We start from the raw sequence: 17,751 nt of genomic DNA, 5'->3' as shown, positions 1-17,751 counted from the left end.
CGACAGTGTGGCCACGCAGGGTAATGCACAGAGCGTTTCCCGCATGGAGCAACAGTGACACTGGGTGGTCACCCAGGGAAATGCACAGTTGCTCCATGAAGGAAATGCTTTGTGCAGTAGTCAGAGTGCCCACCCAGTGTCTCTATTGCTCCGTGAGATAAATGCTCTGTGCATTCTCCCTTGAGGCCACCCATTGACACTGTTGCTCCATGAGGGAAATACTTTGTGCATTAACCCCAACTGGTCCCTCGTTGTCACTGTCCCTTGATGAAAGGACATGATTTTTGCACTACCTGGATTGGCCACCCGGTTTTAATTTTCCTCCGGGAGGGAAATACTTAGTGACACCAGGTGGCCACTCGAGGTAATGCACTCAGCATCTCCTTCTGTGCATTCCAACCTGACCCCCACTGGGACCCACTCAACATCCTCCAACCTGCTCCGGCGTCCCCAGACTTGCCAGCACTCCGCTTACCCCACCCCAATCTGCCCCCTGCACGTGGCCCTCCAATCCACCCCATCTGTTCCCCATCTCAGGGCACCCCAACATCCTCCATGATACCCCTTCCCTACACCCCAACCCCAATTGGCTCCAACGTATTTCTCCATTGCTGGGCCCCACTTTCCCAGCACTGCACTTCCCCACACTACCCACAGCCAGCCAGGTTTCCCTCTCTAATTCCTGTTCCCCTTCCCAGCCACACTGGGGCCTTTCAACCCCTCTCCAACCTGCCCTTACTCTCCAAGGCTTCTGAATCCCACATTCCCTCAGTACAGCTTGGGAACATTACACACTTCTACCTCACAGTGCAGTCCCCATCGCCAGATATCATACGACTAAGCCATTGATGCACGGACCCCAAATTGCTTACTGAACATGTCCGTTGATCAGCCCCATGGAGTGCTGTCTCCCTTCCTAGGACACAGGCAGGCGTGCTAGGTGTGATCCCCACAGGTTAGGTCTCGGGAGCCATGAAGAAGTAGGACGGGACAAAAATTCTGCAAGGTAGCGGATAGTGGAGTGGAGCAGTGACTGTCAGTGTTGACTCAGTCTCTGCTCATTGAGTCTGGCGGATGTAGATGGGACTGGAGAGGGAGGCAGGGATGAGGGCAAGATTAAATGCAGCAATAGAGCTCTGTGTAGTGACGGATCTTGCTTGGCTTTATTAGTTTGCAGAGGAATCATCCAGGAGCCCTCGCCGGGGGAAAATATGGCAGAAGTGGACCTGAGCAGCCTGGACATCCTTATAAGGAGACATGAATAGTCCTCAGCTTTCTGCCTCTCTCTTAAATGGCTGTGAGTAAGCGGTCAGTGCTTTCAATTCCTCATCTATACTTGGTGTAGTTTTCTTCACAGACCATGTGGTTCCTCGTTGGGTACAGGGCTCTGTGGGATTAAGGCTGGGGAGGGGCCAGAGTCTGCTGTGCAGAGCGACTCTGTTGGGTGTAGTTGCAAGGTGTGATTTCTATTTTTAGTCCTAAAGGTGTAATGGGAAGAGGGGTGAGGGCGGAGCCCCGCTGTGCAGGAGAAGCAAAAAGAAGAGCCTACGAGACGTTGCCGACTGAGCTGGTAACTTTCTTGTTTTATCCCCTGGTTTTAGTACCAAGGAAAAAGACGTCACGTGTGAGAGTGTACAGCCCTCGTGATGGAAAACGAGTGAGAGTGATGAGACTGCGAGCGTTGTTGGTGCCAGGCAGCAGCCGTCCATCTGGGAGCAGAACAGCTGCTACTATCACTAAGTATCTCTTTTGCTGAGGGTTCTGCTCCTCCAGGCAGGGACACCTTGTTAGCTGGGGCTGGGTTTGTAAGAAAAGGTTCCTGACTAGCTGTCGTTACGAGGGAGACAAGGTCCCCATTTTCAGGGGCTGGTCAGTTCTCTGGCCGGTAGCAGTGTGTCCTCTGCAGCGGAAGGTTAGATCCCTGAGAATGACTGCAGGTGGAAAGTTGCTTGCCATCCTCCCATGTTTCTCTCTTTCTTCTCTACTGTGTTGGCCAACATTCTCCCTCTCTGTCTGTCTGTCCTTGCCTCTCCTTGTGCTGTCTTCCTTTGTAGCACACAGGCAGGCGTGCTCGGAGAGCATCCCGATGGCCTATGTATCAGGAGCCATGAAAAAGTAGAAGGGGATGAAAATAATGCAGATTAATGGGCATGAAAGCAGAGCGGTGACTGTCAGTGTTAAGTCGGTCTCTGTTCATCGAGTGGGGCTGATGTAGATGGGATGGAAGAGGGAGGCGGGGATGAGGGCAAGATTTCAAGCACCGATAGAGATGTGTGTAGTGATGGCTCATGCATGGCTTTTGCAGCTGCTCTTGCAGAGGAATTGTCCAGAAGCTTCGCCAGAGGAGAAGCTGGCAGAGGTGGACCTGCTCAGCCTGAACATCCTTCTAAGCAGACATGAACAGTCCTCAGCTTTCTGCCTCCTACTTTACTGGCTGTGAGTAACAGGTCAGTGCTTTCAATTCCTTATCTGTACTCACTGTAGTTTTCTTCACAGGCTGTGTGCTTCCTCGTTGGTGTCACGGAGTTTGGAGGAGACAAGGCCCTGCACCCCTGGCTTCCTGCCATTCACGATGATGGTCAGCCAGCCAGTAAAGCAGATGACTTATTTAGATGACAGGAACACAGTCCAAGAAAGGTCTTGCAAGTACAGATCAAAGGACCCTCTCAGTTAGGGTCCATCTTGGGGGGCCGCAGGGAGGCCAGAGCCCCGTCTGGGCTCCCCTCCATTTTCCTAGCCAGCTCCAATCTGCGATTATCCAGCCCCTCCTTTCTGGTCTTTGTCTCTTTCCTGGTCCAGGAGGTCACCTGATCTCTTTGTTCTCCGACACCTTCAGTTGGCACCTTTGCAGAGGAGTGGCCCAGGCCATTAGTTGCCAGGAGAGAGTGCCAGCAATTCTCTATGCAGACACAGTATCACAGGGGCCCTCTAAGGCTCTGCAAAAATCATACACCCTGATCCCCTGCACCTGGATGTTAAAGAAAGGCATGGGGAAACTGAGGCACTCACACAGTATTCAGAGGAAACATTGCGAACATTCCCACTTGGTCATAGTTGGGTACGAGGCTCTTTGCGATTAAGGCTGGGGAAGGGACAAGAGTCTACTGAGCAAAGTGACTATTTTGGGTGCAGTTACAATGGGTCCCTTCTAGTTGCAGTTGTGAAGTAGTTGAGGGCAGAGCCATGGGACACAGGAGCTGTGAAATGAAAAGACTACTCAACATTGCAGACAGAGATGCTAATTTACTTTGTTCTTCTCCCCTCTGCTGCATTTAGTGCCGGGAGAAATGAAGTCACACGTCAGATTCTATTGCCCTCATGCGATGGAAAGTGAGTGAGAGCAGCGAGCCTGTGAGCATTGTTCATGCCAAGCAAGAGCCGTCCATCTGGAAGCCACCGATACAGATAAGTTTCTGTTTTGTTGAGGGTTCTGCTCACGCTCCATCTGACTCCAGGTAGAGACACACCGTCAGCTGGGGCTGGGTTTGTAAGAAAAGGTACCTGACTAGCTGTGGTTTTGAGGGAGACAAGGTTCCCATTTTCAGGGGCTGCTCATGTCTTTAGCCAGGACTGGTGTGTCCTCCTCAGCATAGTAGATCCAGGCGGATGACTCCAGTTGGTGAGTTTCTTGATTCCATCCCACTGTTTTCTCTATCTCTCCTGTAATGTGTTGGCCAACACTCACTCACTCTCTGTCCTTGCCTTGCCTTGTGCTGTCTCCCTTCATAGGACATGGGCAGGTGTGGTAGGTATGCATCCCCACAGGCTAGGTCTTATGAGCTGTGAACAAGTAGAAGACTGAAATATTACTGGGCAGTGGGCACTACAGTGCAGGGGTGACTGTGGGTGTTGACTGAGTCTCTGCCCTTGTGGGGCTGATGTAGATGGAATGAGAGAGGGAGGTGGGAATGAGGGCAAGATTAAACGCTCCAATAGAGCTCTGTGTAGTGATGGTACTTGCTTGCCTTTATTAGTTTGCAGAAGAATCATCCAGGAGCCCTCGCCGGATGAGAATATGCAGAACTGGACCTGAGCAGCCTGGACATCCTTCTAAGGAGACATGAGTAGTCCTCAGATTTCTTTCTTCTGCATATCTGGCTGTGAGTAAGAGGTGAGGGCTTTCAATTCCTCACCTGTACTCACTGTAGTTTTCTTCACAGGCCGTGTGCTTCCTCATTTGGTACAAGGCTCTGGGATTAAGGCTGGGGAAGGGACAAGAGTCTCCTGAACAAAGTGACTATTTTGGGACATAGTATACTTAGATTTCCAGAAAGCCTTTGATAAGAGCCTTTGGTGAAGGACCTTATGTAAATAAAATAGTCATTGGAAAAGAGGGAAGATCCTTTCATGGATTAAGAACTGGATAAAAGACAGGGAACAAAAGGTAGGAATAAATGGTAAATTTTCAGAATGGAGAGGAGTAACTAGATGTGTTCCTCAAGGGTCAATCCTAGGACCACTCCTATTCAATTTATTCATAAATAATCTGGAGAAAGGTGAGGTGGCAACATTTGCAGATGATACTAACATGCTCAAGATAGTTTGTGAGATGTTTTTGAAGTTCTTCACAGTCTTCTTTGGGTTTAACTAAGTGATTGGTCAACAAAATGGCAAATGAAATTTAATGGGGATAAATGTAAAGTCATTCATATTGGAAAAAATATCCCCAACTATTCTCACAATATGATGGGGGCTAATTTAGCTACAGCTAATCAGGAAAGACATATTGGAGTCAACATGTAGAGTTTTCTGAAGACGTCCACGCAGTGTGCAGAGGTGGTCAAAAAAGCAAACAGGATGTTAGGAATCATTAAAAAGGGGATAGAGAATAAGGCAGAGAATATCATATTGCCCTTATATAAATCCATGGAACGCCCACATCTTGACTACTGCATATAGATGTGGTCTCCTCATCTAAAAAAAGATATACTGGCACTAGAAAGGTTCAGAGATGGACAACTAAAATGATTAAGGGTTTGGAACGTTGCCCATATGAGGAGAGATTAAAGAGGCTAGCACTTTTCATCTTGGAAAAGAGGAGATTAAGGGGAGATATGATAAAGGTATATAAAATAAAGAGTGGTGTGGAGAAAGTGAATTAGGAAAAATGTATTTATTTGTTCCCATGATACAAGAACTAGGGGCCACCAAATGAAATTTAATGGGCAACTGGTTTTAAATAAATACAAGGAAGTTCTTCACACAGCACAGTCAACCTGGGGAGCTTCGTGCCTGAGGAGATTGTGAAGGCTAGGACTATAGCAGGGTTTCAAAGAGAACTGGATAAATTCATGGAGGTTAAGTCCATTAGCCAGGATGCATAAGGAATGGTGTACCTAGCCTCTGTTTGTCAGAGGATGGAGATGGATGGCAGGAGAGAGATCAGTTGATCATTACCTGTTAGGTTAATTCCCTCTGGGACACCTGGCATTGGTCACTGTCAGTAGACAGGATACTGGGCTGGATGGACCTTTGGTCTGACCCAGTATGGCCTTTCTCACATTCTCTCTTCTCCATGACTGGCTGTGAGTGAACAATTCTGGCACTCTATTCCTCATCCGTACCACTCTAGATTTCTTCAGAGGTTGAGAGCCTCCTCATTGGGCACAGGACTCTGTGGCATTAAGACCAGGGGAGGGGACAATAGTCTCCTCTGCACAGTGACTCTCTCTTGGATGCAGGTGCAACGGGCTACTTTCTTCAGACAGTGGCTACTGCCAGGTGCCCCAGGGGGAATGAACAGAACAGGCAATAACCAAGTGATCCATCTGCTGTCGCCCATTCCCAGCTCCCGGCAGACAGAGGATAAGGGCACCATCCCTGCCCAACTTGACTAATAGTTGATGGACCTCCACAAACTTGTCTAGTTATTTTTTGAACTTCATTAAGCTTGACCTTCACAGCATTCTCTGGCGAAGGGTTCCACAGGTCGAGTGTGCATTGTGTGCTTTTCAGTTGTATTTGTAAAGGTGTAATGGGAGATGAGAGAAGAAGAACCTACACAACATTGCAGGTTCTGATGATAACCTTTGATTTTCCCTCCTGGTTGTGCTTTGTAGCAACGAGAAAGAACTCAAGGGTAAGAGCCCACCCCCATTGTGAGATGGTGTCATAAACAGATAGTTAAGGGTTAATGCCTCTTTTCCTGTAAAGGGTTAAGAAGCTCAGTAAACCTGGCTGACACCTGACCAGAGGACCAATAAGGGGACAAGATACTTTCAAATCTTGGTGGAGGGAAGTCTTTGTTTGTGCTCTTTGTTGGTGGTTGCGTTTCGACTCTTGGGGACAAGAAGGGACCCAGAAGTCCATCCAGGCTCTCCAATCTTTCTGAAATCAATCTTTATGTTTCAAAATTGTAGGTAATAGCCATGGCAAAGGCGGAATTAGTCTTATTTTTGGTTTTCTCAACTTTAATGTTCTCTTTGTTTTTTTTTTGTGCGACGATTTTACCTTCTGTTTGCTATGAACTCTTGAACCTAAGGTAGAGGGTTTCCTGGGCTATATGAATCTAAGTACTCGCTGTAAGTATTTCCATCCTTGATTTTACGAGGATGATTTCTTACCTTTCTTTTCTTAATTTAAAAGGCTTTTTTTTTAAAGAAACCTAATTGATTTTTCCTTGTTTTTAACGATCCAAGGGGATTGGCGTTGGACTTCACCAGGGATTGGTGGGGGAAAAAGAAGGGGGATGGTTAATTTCTCTTGTTTAAGATCCAAGGGGTTTCGATCTGTGTCACAGGAATTGGTGGAAACTCATTCAGGCCGCCCAGGGAGGGAAGGTTTTAGGGGACGAGACAAGAAAGTGATCCCGACACTTAAATTTCTGGATTGGTGGGCAGGGAGATTATCAGATCTAAGCTAGTAATTAAGTTAGAAAGTGTTCCATGCAGGTCCCCCCATGTACCCTAAGTTCAAAGTGGGGGGAAAAATCTTGACAGGAACAGAAGCACACAAGAGCCATTGAGGACAGTGAAACATTGTGATGCCCAGGCTATGCATATGACATCGACGCTGGAGTGGAGCAAACCGTTGGCCGGTAATGAGATAAGTATCTGGTTTGGGGGAGGCTCTCATAACTGCCTAATGTGCTCCAGGCCTGTGGGAATTAATGTTAGTGGGCTCGGTTATTGGAAAAAGTTCCTGACTAGGGAGACAAGATTTTCAGGGGTGCATCGGACTCACAGATCGTGCCACTCTTGTGCTCTGTGCTGTCCGTGGGGGGTGCCCCTTTTTAGTGAGACAGCCTTCTCGGGGGTCCACTCTCTTCGGGGTAGGCCCCTCTACCTCCTGGAGCCACACCTCTCTGAGCCCTAAGCATGTCTTCTCTGCTGCTGGGCCCCCTCGCGGAGTCCAACGCACTCTGTGACCCCTGGGCCGCTTCACTCCGAAGGGGCTGATGCAACCTGTTCTCTACGACCAGCAGTGACTCTCACCAGCATAAAACAGGAGGGTTTATTGAGAATTGAACACAGCACAGGAAACTCTCAGGGCCTGAGGCCTGGCCTCTCACAATAGCAGCGCATCCCAGTCTCCCTTCATCCAGGTGGGCTCTGCCTGCTTTCCCTCACCAGCCCCGAGCCCTCCTGCTTCCCAGCTGGGCCTCTGATATCCCCGGCCTCAAGCCCTGCCTCTGTCCATTGTCTTCTCTCCAGGTAAACAGGGTCGTAAACAGGAAGGGCTGAGTCCCCTCTCCTCGCAGCTCTCCTCTGGCTGAAACGGGTCACCGGTGTCCTCTCTCTGCAGCCCATTGTCCTCCCACTGGCCAGAACTGGTTGTGTCTCCTGGGCTGGGGTCCCGAGTCCCTCTCCGGTCCTCTGTAACAACAAACTCCCTCTTCTCTCACCTCGTTAAACCCAGGTACATTGAGTCCCATCCCCTGTGCATGCAAACCCTGGAAAAGACAGAAATCCCCAAGAAAACCCCCCCACTTCGTCACAAGGGGCTGGTTATTTCCGTGGCTAGGAGCGTGTGTCCTCTGCAGCAGAACGTTGGATCCAGGGGGATTTCTCCAGCTGATGAGTTTCTTGCCTTACTCCCATGGTTTTTCTCTTTCTCTGTACTCTAGTGTGTTGGCCAACTCTCTGTGTCTCTCTCCTCTCCTCTCCTCTCCTTGCACCGTCTCCCTTCATAGGACACGGGTAGGCATGCTACATTTGCATCCCCACAGGCTGTGTCTCGGGAGCTAGGAAGAAGTAGGAGGGGACAAAAATCACGTTGGGCAGTTGGTGCAAGAGTGGAGCAGTGACTGTCGGTGTTAACTTCGTCTCTATTCATCGAATGGAGCTGATGTAGATGGGATGGGAGAGGGAGGCAGGGATGAGGGCAAGATTTCAAACACCAATAGAGCTTTATGTAGTGATGGCTTTTGCTCAGGTTACTTGTTGCATTTGCAGAAGAATCATTCAGGAGCAGCAGCCGAAGGAAAAACTGGCAGAAGTGGACCTGGGCCACCTGGACATCCTCCTAAGCAGAGATGAACAGTCTTCAGCTTTCTGCCTTCTGCATAACTAGCTGTGAGTAAGCGGTCAGTGTTTGGAATTGCTCATTTGTTCTCGCTCCAGTTTTGGTCAGAGGCTGTGAACTTCATTGGATACGTGGCTCTGTGGGATTCAGATGAGGGAAAGGCACAAGTCTTCTGTACAGAGTGACTATTTTGGCTGTAGGTCCAAGAGGCTTCTTTCTAGTTGTGCTCCTGAAGGTGTAACAGAAGAAGCCTGAAGGGCGGAGGTCTGGGGTGCGGTAGATGGGAGAAGAACCTATGCGACGTTGCTGACTGAGATGCTAACTTGTTTGTTTTCCCCCTTTGTGCTGGGTTCATTACCAAGGGAAAAGAAGTGGAAGGTCAGAGTCCACTCCCTCATGCTATGGAAAGGGAGGGAGAGCAGGGATACTCCGAGCATTATTGATGCCAGGCAAGAGCCATCCAGATGAGAGCAGAGCAACTGTCATCATCGGTGAGATAAGTGTCACGTTAGGTGAGGGCTCTGCTCAGTGCCCATCCTGAGCAATAGCCATTGATGGGCCTGTCCTCCATGAATTTACCTAGTTCTTTTTTTAATCCTGTTATAGTCGTGGCTTTCACAGCGTTCTCTGGCCAGGAATTCCACAGGTTGAGTGTGCGTTGTGTGCTTTTTAACTGTATCTAAAACGGTGTAATGGGAGATGAGAGACAAAGATGAAAGAGAACATTGAGAATCCAGTGATGACTTTTGGTTTTCCCTCTTGTGTTGTGCTTTAGGAAAGAGGAAAGAAGTCAGCGGTAAGAGCCCACCCCCGTTGTGAGATGGAAAGCATGCAAAAGCCATGAGAAAATGAGCATTACTGATGCCAGGCTATGCAGATGCCATCGAGCTGGGAGTGGAGCAGCCATCACCACCAGTCAGATAAGTGTCTGGTTTGGTGACGACTCTGATAACAGCCCACCTGCCTACAGGCTGGGACTATTCGTTAGGTGAGGCTCGCTTTGTAGGAAAAGATTCTTGACTAGATGCGGTTATGAGGTAGACAAGGTCCCCATTTTCAGGGGCTGGTCATTTCTCTGTCCACAAGCAGTGTGTCCTCCACAGCAGATAGTTGGATCCAGGGGGATTACTCCAGCTGGTGAATTTCTTGTCTTTCTCTTGTGTCTGTCTCTCTCCCCCTCTCTCTCTGTCTTGCTTCTCTAGTGTGTTGGCCAACACTCTTTATCTCCCTGTCTCTGTCCTTGCCTCTCTTTGTGCTGTCTCCCTTCATGGTACACGGGCAGGAGTGCTGGGTGTGGTTCCCCACAGACAAGGTCTTGGCAGATACGTGCAAGTAGGAGGGGATGAAAATCGTTCCGGGCAGTAGGCGCTAGCGTAGAGTGGAGACTGTCAGTGTTTACTTAGTCACTGTTCATCGAGTGGGGCTAATGTAGATGGGATGGGAGAGAGAGACAAGCATGAGGCCAAGATTTCAAGCACCAATAGAGCTGTGTGTAGTCACAGCTCATGCTTGGCTTTTGTAGCTGCTCTTGCAGAGGAGTTGTCCAGGAGCCCTAGCTGGAGGAGGAAGAGGCAGATGTGGACCTGAGCAGCTTGGACATCCTTCTAAGGAGACATGAACAGTCCTCAGCTTCCTGCCTCAGCTTAACTGGCTGTGAGTAAGAGGTCAGTGCTTTGAAATCCTCATCTGTACTTGCTGTAGTATTGTTTACAGGCCATGTGCTTTGTCTTTGGGTACGGGACTCTGTGGTATTAGGGCTGGGGAGGGGCCAGAGTCAGCTGTGCAGAGTGACTATGTCGGGTACCGTTGCAAGGGGTGGTTTTGGTTGTAATCATGAGCGGCGCCAGGGTTTCTGACGCCCTAGGCGGGCGGCCATTTCACTGCCCCCCACGGCTCCGGTGGAGCTGCCGAAGTCATGCTGGCAGGCGGTCTGCTGGTCTAAAGGCTCCGGTGGACCTGTCGCATGACTGCGGTAGGTCCGCCGGAGCTTTTAGACCAGCGCACCATCTGCCGGCATGACTGCAGCAGCTCCACCGGCGCCACCACAGCAGCGGACCGTCCACCGGCATGACTGCAGTAGGTCCCCCGGAGCCGCGTGCTGCTCCCCTGGCAAAATAGCGCCCCCCAAAAACTCTGGCGCCCTAGGCCATTGCCTAGGTCGCCTAAGGCCACGTCTACACTACGGGATAAAATCGAATTTGCTAAAATCGGTTTTATAAAACTGATATTATAATGTCGATTTCTTGCGGCCACACTAGGCACAGTAATTCGGCGTTGTGCGTCCATGCTCCGAGGCTAATTCTGAAGCGTTGCATTGTGGGTAGCACTTCCGTAGCTATCCCATAGTTCCCGCAGTCTCCCCCGCCTCTTGGAATTCAGGGTTGAATGTTAATGGTCGCGGGGGGTTCTGGGTAAATGTCGTCAGTCATTCCTTCCTCCGGGAAAACATCACCTGACAATCCTTTCGTGCCGTTTTTCCCTGGATTGCCCTGGCAGACGCCATAGCACGGCAACCATGGAGCCATGGAGCCCGTTCAGCTTTTTTTTTTTCCGGCACCGTATGTGTACTGGATGCCGCGGAGAGAGAGGCGATACTCCAGCGCTACACAGCAGCATTCACTTGCTTTTGCAATGATAGCAGAGATGGTTACCTGTCGTTCTGTACCGTCTACTGCCGGAGAAAACTGGCAATGAGATGACGGTTATCTCTCCCTCTCTGTACTGTCCGCTGCTATCATGAGTGCCCCTGGCTGAAAATTTTTGAAAGCAAAATTGGGATTGACTCACTTGCAATGAGTCAATTCCTCCCTTATGGTTTCTAAAAATAGAGTCCGTCCTGCCTAGAATAATAGGCAAGTGTAATAGAGATCCAGTGTATCAGAGAGCACAGCTGCTCCGTGTCAGTATTCACAGGGTTGCCCCTGCAAGAACCGCACCCGTTGCTTCCCTCCTCCCCCAACCTTCCTGGGCTACCGTGGCAGTGCCCCTCCCCCATTTGTGTCATGAAGTTGTAAGGAATACAAGAATAAGAAGCAGAGACTTGTTAGTGAGATAAAATGAGGTGGGGGGAGGCACTTGGAGGCAGCCTCCCGGGGCTATGACAGTCCAGGCAGGACGGACTCTATTTTTAGAAACCATAAGGAGGAATTGACTCATTGCCAAGCGAGTCAATCCCAATTTTGCTTTCAAAAATTTCAGCCCCCAGTTTCGATGATGAAGCTGGTTATTAGCCGTTCTCTGTCCTATCTACTGGGAGTAACCAGGAATAATTGCCTCTCAATATTGAGCAATTATCAGGCATGGGTTCTCGAGGATGGTGGGCAGTCCTTCTGCACCGTCTACCACCGGGGAGGGGGAGAGGGAGAGGAGCGGATACTGCTCTTCACTGCTGTAGCATCCCGTCTACCAGCAGCATTCAGTACACATAGGGTGACATTGAAAGTAGTCAAGGAATGATTTCTTTCCCTTTTTTTTCACGTGGTGGGGGGGGAAAAAACTGAGGAGCTGTTCCCTGAACCACGCCAGACACTGTGTTTGAACCTACAGACATTGGGAGCTCAGCCAAGAATGCAAATAATTTTAAGAGACTGCTGTGGACTGTGGGATAGCTGGAGTCCTCAGTACCCCCTCCATCCATGAGCGTCCATTTGAGTCTCTGGCTTCCCGTTACGCTTGTCACGCAGCGCTGTGTATCCTGGAGTTTTTTATTCAAACGCTTTGGCATTTCGTGTTCTGTAACGGAGCTGGATACAACAGATTTGTCTCCCCATACAGCGATCAGATCTAGTATCTCCCGTACGGTCTATGCTGGAGCTCTTTTTGGATTTGAGACTGCATGCCAGCCGTGCTGATCAGAGCTCCACGCTGGGCAAGCAGGAAATGTAATTCAAAAGTTCGCGGGGCTTTTCCTGTTTACCTGCCCGCTGCATCCGAGTTCAGATTGCTGTCCAGAGCGGTCAGTGCTGCACTCTGGGATACCGCCCGGAGGCCAATAACGTCGATTTCCATCCACACTCACCGTAATCCGAACTGTTAATATCAAATTTAGCACTACTCCTCTCGTCAGGGTGGAGTACAGAAATCGATTAAAGAGCCCTTTATTTCGATATAAAGGGCGTTGTAGTGTGGACGGGTACAGCGTTAAATCGATTTAACGGCCATTAAATCGATTTAAACGCGTAGTGTAGACCAGGCCTAAATGGTAGTGCCGGCCCTGGTTGTAATGCCGGAGGTGTAACAAGAAGAGGGTTGAGGGCCGAGCCTTGCCATGCGTGAGAGGTGAAGGGAAGAGCCTAGAAGACATCATTGAGTAAGGTGGTAACTGATGTGTTTTCCTCCCTTGTGCTGGGTTTAGTACCAAGGGAAAATAAGTCACGCACCAGAATCCACTGCCCTCAGGCGATGGAAAGAAATGAGACTGCGAGTATTGTCGATGCCACGCAAAAGCTGTCCAACTGGGAGTGGAACAGCTGCCACTCTCAATGAGATAAGTGTCTGTTTTGGTGATTGCTCTGCTCCCGGCCCTCCCTGCTCCTAGTAGGGATGCCACATTAGCTGGGGCTCGGTTTGTAAGAAAATGTTCTTGACTAGTTGTAGTTATGAAGGACACAAAGTCCTCATTTTCAGGGGCTGCTCAGTTCTCTGGCCATGAGCGGTGAGTCCTCTGCAGTAGAAGTTTGGATCCAGGAGGATGACTGGAGGTGGTGAGTTGCTTGCCTTCCACCCGTATTTTTCTCTCTGTCTCTCTCTGTTCTCTAGTATGTGGGCCAACACACACCCTCTCTCTGTCTGTCTGTCTCTCTCACCTTTCCTTGTGCCATCTCCCTTCAGAGGACATGGGTGGGGTGCTCAATGTGCATCCCCACAGGCTAGGTCTTGGGAGCCATGGAGAAGGAAGAGCAGAGAAAAATCATGAGGGACAGTGGGCACTGAAGTGGAGCAGTGACTGTTTACTCATCTCTGTTCATTGAGTTGGGCTCAGGTGGATGGCATGGGAGAGGAAGGAAGGGATGAGGGCAAGATTTCATGCACAAATTAGAACTTGTTGTACTGATGGCTCATGCATGGGTTTTGCAGCTGCACTTGCAGAGAAAGTGTCCAGGAGCCCCAGCCTGAGGAGAAGTTGGCAGAAGCGGACCTGATCAGCCTGAGCATCCTTCTAAGCAGACATGAACAGTCCTCTCCTTTCTGAATCCCACTTAACATGCTGTGGGTAAGTGATCAATGCTTTGAATTCCACATCTGTACTCGCTGTAGTTTTCTTCACAGGCTAGAATCCCAAGAATTTGCAAGCCAAAAATTGTCCAATAGGAAACTCAGAAAGCAATTAAGCCAAAATAAGCCCAATTTCTGCAGTTTCTTTGCAGGTTTGTCATGTCTGACCAAAGTCTGCTGTGCAGAGTGACTATTTCAGGTGTTTTTGCAAGAGGTGCTTTCTACTTGTAGTCCTAAAGGTGTGATGGGGGTGGGGTGTTCAGGGCAGAGCACCACTGTGTGGGACAGGCAGAAAGAAGAGCCTCACCAACATTGCCTACTGAGATGGTCACTTGTTTGTTTTTTTCCCCTTCGGCTGGATTTAGTACCATAGGAAAAGAAATCTTGCATGAAAGTCTACTGCCGTCATGCAATGGAAATCGAGCGAGAGCGATGGGACCGCAAGAAATTATTGCTACCATGAAAAAGCCGTTCAACTGGGAGTGGAACAACCACCACTCTCAATGAGATAAGTGTCTGCTTTGGTGATTGCTCTGTTTTTGAGTAGCTGTAGTTATGAGGGAGACAAGGTCCCCATTTTCAGGGACTGCTCAGTTCTCTGGCCAGTAGCAGTGTGTCCTCTGCAGCAGATGGTTGGATCCAGGAGGATGACTGCAGGTGGTGAGTTGCTTTCCTTCCACCCGTGTTTTTCACTCTGTCTCTCTCTGTTCTCTAGTAAGTTGGCCAACATACACCCTATCTCTATCCTTACCTTTCCTTCTGCCATCTCCCTTCTTAGGACAGAGGCAGGAGTGCTAGGTGTGCATCCCCACAGGTTAGATCTTGGGAGCCCTGGAGGAGTAGAAGGGGACGAAAACCATGTCAGGCAGTGAGTGCTAAAGTGGAGCAGTGACTGTTGGTGTTAACTCATTCTCTGTTCGAGTGGCGCCAATATAGATGGGATGGAAGAGGGAGGCAGGATTGAGGGCAAGATTTCACACACCACTAGAGCTTTGTGCCATGATGGCTCATGCTTGGCTTTTGCAGCTGTTCCTGCAGACGAATTGTCCAGGAGCCCCAGCCGGAGGAGAGACTGGCAGAAATGGATCTGAGCAGCTTGGACATCCTTCTAAGCAGACATGAACAGTCCTCAGCTTTCTGAATTCTGAATAACTGGCTGTGAGTCAGAGATCAGTGCTTTCAATTTCTTATCTGTTCTCGCTGTAGTTCTCTTTACAGGGCAATGTGATATTAAGGCTGGGGAAGGGGCAAGAGTCTCCTGAGCAAATTGACTATTTTGGTGCAGTTACAATGGGTCCCTTCTAGTTGCAGGTGTAAAGTACCAATGGGAGATGGGTTGAGGGCAGAACCGTGAGATACTGGAGCTGTGAAATGAAGAGACTATGTGACCTTGCAGAAGGAGATGGTAACTTGTTTTTTTCCCCCCTTCTGCTGGGTTTAGTACCAAGGAAAAAGAAGACACATGTCAGTCTACTGCCCTCATGCGATGGACAGTGATGAAGAGTGATGGGACCTTGAGAATTATTCGATGGCACGAAAAAGCCGTCCATCTGGGAGTGGAATAGATGCCACTGTCTCTGAGATAAGTGTTTGTTTTGCTGAGGGTTCTTCTCAAGGCCCACCTGGCTCCAGATAGGGACGCCCCTTTAGCTGGGCCTGGGTTTGTGTTTTAAAAAAGATTCCTGTACAGCAGTGGTTACAAGGGAGACAAGGTCCCCATTCTCGGGGCTGGTCATTTCTCTGTTCACAAGCAATGTGTCCTCCGCAGCAGAAGATTGGATCCAGGGAGATGGCTCCAGTTGGTGAGTTTCTCGCCTTCCTCCCATGTTTCTCTTGCTGTCTATCTCTTCTCTAGTGTGTTGGCCAACACTCTCTCTTTCTCTCTCTGTCTCTGACCTTGCCTTTCCTTGTGCCTTCTCCCTTCATAGGACACGGGCAGCTGTGCTATGGGTGCATCCCCACAGGCTAGGTCTCGAAAGCTATGAACAAGTAGGAGGGGACGAAAATCATGCAAGATAGTGGGTGCGAGAGTGGAGGCAGGTACTGGAAGATGTCGTCCACCTATACTGTTTTTGTCAGTGATGGCTCTTCCATAGGTGGTTAGCTGTTCTTGCGGAGGGCTGCTCCAGGCCAGCAGAGCAGCCTCAGACAGAGTAGGAGCATCTGGAGGAAGCAGACGTACCCAATCTAGCTGTTTTGCTTTGCAGTGGAGCTGAAGAGCGATCTTGTAATGTTGGAGGAGCAGGTGCGTGTTTTTGTGAAATTATATTTCTCTATCCAGTATCTGCAGAGTGAGGTGCCTCGTGGAGAGCAGAGAGATGCTTCTCCTATCCCTGGGATGGGTCCTGGGGAAGGTCCAGCTCTGCCTGTGGCTGGTAGTGGTCTGGGATTGTCCATTTCCTGGAGGGCTGTAGCTTCTTAGGAGTGATGAGCATTTTAGGCCCTGGGTGGGCTGGAGAGGAATAGAGAAGGGGGCCCCAATGAGCAGCAGCCAGTGATGTGTGTGTGTCCATTTTTCTTCCATGCCCCAGTGCTGGCCTAGCTTACAAGTGTTCTCTCTTTCTCTTTTCAGTTCCTACTGAGATTGGTCTCTGCCACAGGTTGGCCAATCTCTCATCTGACCAAAAAAGTAGTGGCCACCCTGAGCCCATCCCTAGGGATGGAAGCCAGACAGTAATCTGCAGAGTAAGAGCAAATGGAAATTTTCTGAAATTCAGTATTGAGGGAGGGCTGCAAACACTCTTCTCAGAGGAGAGAATTTGTGAGTATGGGGAAGGCCCCTGAGGAAAGGCCTCTGCATCTCACGGGGACACAGTAAGCTCAGGGGAATCTTTTGTGCCCTGTCAAGGGGTTTTCGGGTGCTGTGGAGTCTTCCTGAAATGCAGTAACCCTTTGTGGAGAGCCAGGAAGGTGAGTACAGGTGCTGAGTTTGCCTCCTTCCTATGTGTGTATCTCTGCTCTCATATGTTGTCCAACATGCTGTGTGTCTGCCTCTCCTTGCATGGAACATGGGCAATGGTGGATGCTCGCTGGCTTGGTCTGGAGAGTCTGTATCCCACTGGGGCATTGGGAGGAGGAAGAGAAGCATGATGGGTATTAGATCCTCCATTGGTAGTGGTGTGGGGTGACTGTAGGAGTTGACTCTGACTCTGTTCATCAAGTGGGGCTAATGTACAGTGGATGGGAGAGGGAGGGTGGCATCTCATACACCAGTAGAACTTGGGGCAGTGATGGCTCCTGCTTGGGTTACATGTTGTCTTTGCAGAGGGATCGTCCAGGAGCCGCAGCTAGAGGAGAAACTGGAAGAAATGAACCTGAGCAGCCTGAGCATCCTTATAAGCAGAGATGAACAGTCCTCAGCTTTCTGCCTTCCACATAACTGGCTGTGAGTAAGCGGTCAGTGTTTGGAATTCCTCATCTGTTCTCGCTCCAGTTGTGTGCAGAGGCTCTGAATATCCTCGTTGAATGTGGTGCTGTGTGGGATTCAAGCTGGGGAAGGGACCAGAGTCTCAGTTGCCAACTTTCACTAGGTAAATAAGCACCCCGACTTTCATAATAAACCAAAAATCAAGCTAATCCCATTTCAAAACAATTCCAAAGCAAGCCAATCCCTTGGAACCCCAACACTCTGTGCGACTAAATCTCCCATTGCAAGTCGTCAGAGACTGTGGTGGGCCCCCTGTACACTCCTGACTCTCTTCTCCCTTTGCCCCTGTGTGCCCCCAATTGCTGGGAGCCGACCAAAAAAAAAAAAGCAGTCAGAAGCTACAGCAAACAACAACCTACAAGCCAAAAACTAGCCAACAAGCAACTTGCAAGCCAGTTAGGCCAAAAACATGACCAATTTCTGCATATTTTTCTGCAGGTTTGGCATTTGGTGTGTCCTCTGCAGCAGAAAGTTGGATCCAGGAGGATGACTCCATGTTGTGAGTTGCTTGCCTTCCTCCCACGTTTTTCTGTCTCTCTCCTCTAATGTGTGTTGGCCAACACACTCTCTCTGTCTGTCTGTCTCTCTCTCTTTGTCTGTCCTTGCCTCGCCTTGTGCTGTCTCCCTTCGTAGCACACAGGCAGGTG

At 49.6% G+C, this 17,751-nt stretch overlaps 2 long non-coding RNA genes across 7 annotated transcripts; both read left to right on the top strand.

The window, feature by feature from the left end:
• Nucleotides 1–389: 389 nt before the first annotated feature.
• LOC142046036 (uncharacterized) lies at nt 390–3,401 on the top strand. The gene is made up of 3 exons (XR_012654964.1): nt 390–1,301; nt 1,602–2,447; nt 3,277–3,401. It is a non-coding gene; the product is annotated as an uncharacterized LOC142046036 (long non-coding RNA).
• Nucleotides 3,402–3,403: 2 nt separating this feature from the next.
• LOC116831911 (uncharacterized) lies at nt 3,404–17,539 on the top strand. 6 transcript variants are annotated; one of them, XR_012654963.1, is made up of 7 exons: nt 3,404–3,455; nt 3,546–4,111; nt 9,244–10,127; nt 13,540–13,675; nt 14,043–15,922; nt 16,250–16,362; nt 16,943–17,539. It is a non-coding gene; the product is annotated as an uncharacterized LOC116831911 (long non-coding RNA). The 6 variants fall into 6 exon arrangements; XR_012654962.1 differs by having other exon boundaries at nt 3,410–3,619; nt 3,975–4,111; XR_012654961.1 differs by having other exon boundaries at nt 3,410–4,111; nt 14,043–15,479.
• Nucleotides 17,540–17,751: the final 212 nt, after the last annotated feature.

This window comes from Chelonoidis abingdonii, unplaced genomic scaffold, assembly GCF_003597395.2.
Source record: "Chelonoidis abingdonii isolate Lonesome George unplaced genomic scaffold, CheloAbing_2.0 scaffold0595, whole genome shotgun sequence".
Lineage (NCBI taxonomy): Eukaryota > Metazoa > Chordata > Testudines > Testudinidae > Chelonoidis > Chelonoidis abingdonii.
The sequence above is the reverse complement of the archived record's forward strand: the minus strand, read 5'-3'. Positions and strand labels throughout refer to the sequence as shown.